The sequence below is a fragment of the Gossypium hirsutum genome, chromosome D04, assembly GCF_007990345.1.
Source record: "Gossypium hirsutum isolate 1008001.06 chromosome D04, Gossypium_hirsutum_v2.1, whole genome shotgun sequence".
Taxonomy (NCBI): domain Eukaryota; kingdom Viridiplantae; phylum Streptophyta; class Magnoliopsida; order Malvales; family Malvaceae; genus Gossypium; species Gossypium hirsutum.
In genome coordinates, this window is record NC_053440.1 from 30397027 (window position 1) to 30403096 (window position 6070).

Consider the following 6070-nt stretch of genomic DNA (forward strand, 5'->3'; position numbering starts at 1 on the left):
ATGAGAAGAATAAGGTTCAAGGTGCAAGACCTAGTGGAGTGACAACTAGAGGTAGACCACCGAGAATTTTAGGAGGTAGGGGTGGTAGTCAGAGAGGGGTCTCTGATACGGCTGTTCGAGCCGAGAACCGTACTCCTGCTAGAGCATATGCCATTCGCGCACGAGAGGAGGCATCCTCCCCTGACGTCATCACTGGTACCTTCACTCTCTTTGATACTAATGTGATTGCATTGATTGACCCTGGCTCTACTCATTCATATGTATGTGAAACCTTAGCATTCAGTAAGACTCTACCTGTTGAGTCTACTGAGTTCGTAATTCGGGTGTCAAATCCCTTGGGTCGTTACGTGCTTGTCGACAAAGTGTGTAAGAGATGTCCCCTAGTAATTCGAGGTTCTTGTTTTCCGGCGGACTTGATGCTTCTGCCGTTTGATGAATTTGATGTTATTCTTGGTTTGGATTGGCTGACCGCGCATGATGCGGTTGTGAATTGCAAAAGCAAGACTATTGATTTGAGGTGCACAAATAACGAAGTAATCCGAGTTGAGTCTACGGATTTGGAGGGGTTGCCAGCTGTAATATCAGCAATGTTGGCCCAGAAATATGTAAGAAAAGGGTGCGAAGCATACCTTGCGTATGTACTTGATGATAAAGAATTAGAAAAGAAACCCGAAACTGTGCGGGTGGTTTGTGAATACCCGGATGTTTTTCCTGAAGAATTACCGGGTTTACCACCTGTTCGGGAGGTAGAGTTTGGTATTGAGCTTGTACCTGGAACTACGCCAATTTCGATAGCTCCGTATCGTATGGCACCAACCGAGTTAAAGGAATTGAAAGCTCAATTGCAAGAGTTGACGGATAGAGGTTTCGCTCGACCAAGTTTCTCACCTTGGGGTGCACCAGTATTGTTCGTGAAAAAGAAGGACGGAACCATGAGGTTGTGCATTGACTATCGTCAGTTGAATAAAGTGACCATAAAGAATAAATATCCGTTACCGCGTATTGATGATTTGTTTGATCAATTAAAGGGAGCCTCAGTGTTTTCAAAGATAGATTTGAGATCGGGTTATTATCAGTTGCGGATTCAAGATTCGGACGTACCCAAAACTGTTTCAGAATGAGGTACGGTCACTACGAGTTCTTAGTGATGCCATTCGGGCTCACTAATGCCCCTGCGGTATTTATGGATTTGATGAATCGGATCTTCAGACCCTATTTGGATCGGTTCGTAGTTGTGTTCATTGATGACATCTTGGTCTATTCAAGAGATGAGACCGAACATGCTGAACACCTGAGATTAGCGTTGCAAATTTTGCGGGATAAGCAGTTATATGCGAAGTTCAGTAAGTGTGAGTTCTGGTTAAGAGAGGTTAGCTTCTTGGGTCATGTGGTATCCGCATCGGGTATTCGAGTTGACCCGAGCAAAATTTCAGCCATACTTAATTGGAAGCCTCCAAGAAATGTTACCGAAGTTCGGAGCTTCCTGGGGCTCGCCGGTTATTACCGACGATTTGTAAAAGGTTTCTCGATGATAGCCACACCAATGACGAAGCTACTTCAAAAGGATGCTAAGTTCGAATGGACGGAGAAATGTCAGAAAAGCTTCGATCAACTGAAAACTCATTTGACTGAAGCTCCAATTTTAGTGCAACCTGAATCAGGCAAAGAGTTTGTCATTTATAGTGACGCATCCCTACTCGGGTTGGGTTGCGTATTGATGCAAGAAGGTCGAGTTGTGGCCTATGCGTCGAGACAATTGAAGCCACACGAGAGAAATTATCCAACCCATGATCTCGAACTAGCCGCCATCGTATTTGCTTTGAAAATATGGCGACATTATTTGTTTGGCGAAAAGTGCCATGTATTTTCGGATCATAAAAGTCTCAAATATTTGATGACTCAAAGAGACTTAAATCTGCGACAAAGACGTTGGCTTGAGTTGTTGAAAGATTACGAGCTTGTCATTGATTACCACCCGGGAAAGGCTAATGTGGTTGCGGACGCCTTAAGCCGAAAATCGCTGTTTGCTTTACGAGCGATGAATGTGCACTTGTCTATTCTACCCGACAATGTGTTAGTAGTAGTGAATTAAAAGCCAAACCATTATTGATTCATCAAATTCGTGAAGCCCAGAAAGTTGATGATGAATTGGTTGCAAAACGGGCTGAGTGTGTTCTGAACAAGGAATCGGAGTTTCAAATGGATGACGATGATTGTTTGAGGTTCAGAAGTCGTTTGTGTGTTCCAAGGAATTCGGAACTTATTTCGATGATTTTGAATGAGGCTCATAGTGGCCGAATGTCTATCCACCCGGGTAGTACTAAAATGTACAACGATCTGAAACGTCAATTTTGGTGGCCGGGCATGAAACGAGACATTTCTGAATTTGTTTCAAGGTGTTTGATATGTCAACAAGTAAAAGCGGAACATCAAGTGCCATCTGGATTACTTCAGGCAATCATGATACCCGAATGGAAATGGGATCGAGTGACAATGGACTTTGTGTCTGGGTTACCTCTGACTCAGAATAAGAAAGACCCGGTCTGGGTTATTGTTGATAGATTGACCAAGTCTGCTCATTTTATCCCTGTCCGTACAGATTTTTCGCTCGATAAATTGGCAGAAATATACATCTCCCAAATTGTTCGATTGCATGGTGTACCTATTTCTATCGTGTCAGATAGAGACCCAAGATTTACATCGCGATTTTGGAAGAAATTGCAAGAAGCTTTGGGTACCAAGCTGCATTTTAGCACTGCTTTTCACCCCCAAACCGATGGTCAATCTGAATGAACAATTTAGATACTCGAGGATATGTTGAGATGTTGCGTCTTAGAGTTCTGTGGTTCATGGGAAAGATATTTGCCTTTGATTGAATTTGCTTATAACAATAGCTTTCAATCAAGCATTAAGATGGCACCTTACGAGGCTTTATACGGTCGCAAGTGCCATACCCCATTATTTTGGACTGAACTTAGTGAAAGTAAAATTTTTGGGGTTGATTTGATTAAGGATGCCGAGCAGAAAGTCCGAGTAATTCGCGAAAGTTTGAAAGCCTCTTCGGATCGTCAAAAGTCGTATGCGGATTTGAAAAGAAAAGACATTGAATATCAGGTTGGAGATAAAGTATTTCTCAAAGTTTCACCCTGGAAGAAGGTGCTTAGATTTGGTCGTAAGGGCAAATTGAGTCCGAGGTTCATCGGTCCGTACGAAGTGTCCGAACGAGTTGGACCAGTTGCATACCGATTAATTTTACCCCCTGAGCTTGAAAAGATTCACAATGTTTTCCATGTCTCGATGCTTCGACGATATAGGTCCGACCCGTCACACGTAATCACTCCATCTGAGATCGAGATTCAGCCTAACTTGAGTTATGAAGAAGAACCGGTTCGCATTTTGATGCGTGAAGTAAAAGAGTTGCGAAATAAGAAAATCCCATTAGTGAAGGTGTTGTGGCATAAACACGGAATTGAAGAAGCCACTTGGGAACTTGAGGACTCTATGAAGGATCGATATCCAAAATTATTCACCGGTAAGATTTTCGGGGACGAAAATTTCTTGAGTTGGGGAGAGTTGTGACAGCCCAAAATTGACCCTAGTCGGGAAGTGGTTTCGGGACCACAAAACCGAGTTACAAGAAAATTTATTTTAATTTTAATTGCATATATTAAATGTGGTAGTGTATGTGTGGAAATAATAAAGGTTTAAAATTAGCCTTAGGAATGTGGATTTTCATGAAAAGACTTAGTTGAGAAATTTAGAAAAGATGATAGATAAATTGAAAGGATTAAATAATAACAAGGTGAGAAAGTATGGATTTGCATGTCAAAATGCCCTTAATTCATGAAGTGGCCGGCCATGTGATGATGGTCCTCCATTAAGTCAAGTTAAATACAATTTTATAATGGTAAATGATAAAATAATCTAAATAGAAACATAAATTAATAAGAAATGGAAGGTGGGAGAGTGTCATCTTCTCCTTGCAAAACCGAACATAAAGGAAGAAGGAAAGAAAAATGGTTAAAAAGCATTCGGTCAACTTAAGGGATTAATCAAGGTAAGATTGCATGTTATTTTTCATTAAATTTTGTTAAATTTAGTTAATAGACAAATCCATATTATAACCCATAGGGTGATTTCTCTATTTGGTGAAAAAAAAAATGGGCATTGGGATGTGGTCGTTAGATGTTAAGAGGATAGTGTTTGATGCTTTGGAATGGAATATTAGAAAGATGAGTAATGAAATAGCTAATAGATATATGAACCTTGGTATGATATTATGGATAGATGTGAAGTTTTTGGTAGTAGAAACATTCGGCCAAATTATTATGTGGAGGAACTATGTGCTCAAATGAAATGAAAAAAAAAATGGTATTGCATCGAAATTGTATATTCGGCATTTAAAATTAAGTACATAGGTGATGTTAGATTGATCTTGCATATTCGGCTATATAGTATGCACATTGGTGAAATTTCTTTGATTCTATACAATCGACCAAATGAGGAGGTTGGTTTACAAAGTTGAGTTTGATTCATAATTATGTATATTTGAATGTAATCATATTTGGCATAATATTATTTTGGAAGGGATAATACATTTGGCTTTGAGATATAATATGAACATTAGTTGAGACTTGGATGTCTTGAACAAGGATGATTGTAAAAAAAAAATGGAATTATTAAATTTATATATATATAGGTATCTTGCAAGGTAAATTAAATTACTAAACTTATTTATTAATCAAGCTCAAGAATCCAAAGGAGGGGAATCAAGCAAAGGCAAAGCAAAGAATATTGAGTAGTTGATTGGGAATCACTTCATCCGACCTAAGGTAAGTCATTAAGCATATATTTTGTATCAATTTAAATGGTTATAACGTCTATGTAATGATGCTGAATGGAACGATAAATATATATATTTATACATGTATGCATGGGGTGATGAAAGTATTGAATAAAAAGAAAAGAGGTGAGATGAATTGAGTTGTTGGTTTAGGCACTAAGTGTGCGGGTGTAAACATTTATGATCATGAGATTGGCACTAAGTGTGCGGGTTTAAATTGTACAGCACTAAGTGTGCGAGTTTACAGTACATGGCACTAAGTGTGCGCGGTTGATTATTAAGCACTATGTGTGCGAACCCAATATATATTTTCTATAAATTATTTACATTAAGGGTGCGACTTTACCGAGTCGATTTTGGACAGCGGAAAAAGGTAAGTGTGCGAACTTGAAATGCATGGTACTAAGTGTGTGAGTTTAAAGTGCATGGCACTGAGTGTGCGTGGGTGATTACTAAACATTATGTGTGCAACCCAATATATATTTTCCATAAATTATTTACACGAAGGGTGCGGCTTTACCGAGTCAATTTTGGACAGCGGAAAAGGTAAGTACCTTGAGTTCATGGCTAATAGGCGCTATGTTTATATTTGGAGTTGAGCTTGGTAAGTTTTGAACCTATGTGACGATTATAGTTGAAGTCACGTACATAAGGTTCATTGTGGAATAGGTGAAAGTTCGTTTAATTGTATGATTATAACGAAAATAAAATGATGTATGAAAGGTCAATGTAGGACTTGGTATGAGATTGAACCATAGGGTTTAAGGAACTATGGTATAGTTTGGTATGGATGGAGTACTTAACCTCATTTCATTGTTTCCTGTTGTGATAATTTTATTAATGGATGGTTGTGGAATGCTTATGGCTTACTGAGTTATATACTCATTCGGTGTTGCTTGTCACCTATTCTAGGTTTCTTGGACTCGTCTCTTTTTGCGTGATCGTGCCGTCGTCGAAGTCATCACACCGGCTAGCAACCTTTGGTACTTTCTTCTTAGTTGGTCTAGGAGAACATTTCGGCATGTATAGGCTATTATGTTATGTTTGAACTTTGGTATGTAAACTTTTAGCCATGCGAAAATGGCATAAATGTTCGGTTGGATTTGGTTTTATAACGTTAGGTCGTAAGTCTTGGTAATACGATCTTTATGTCATGGTTGATTATTTTTGGTGTTAAAATTTATGTTATGGCAAAAGTGTAGTAAGGGGGGGATGTTTGACAATGAT

General features: G+C 39.1%; 1 long non-coding RNA gene across 1 annotated transcript; it reads left to right on the plus strand.

The window, feature by feature from the left end:
* The first annotated feature begins 3768 nt into the window (after nt 1–3768).
* LOC121216052 (uncharacterized) lies at nt 3769–5801 on the plus strand. The gene is made up of 3 exons (XR_005912067.1): nt 3769–4057; nt 4747–4832; nt 5756–5801. It is a non-coding gene; the product is annotated as an uncharacterized lncRNA (long non-coding RNA).
* Nucleotides 5802–6070: the final 269 nt, after the last annotated feature.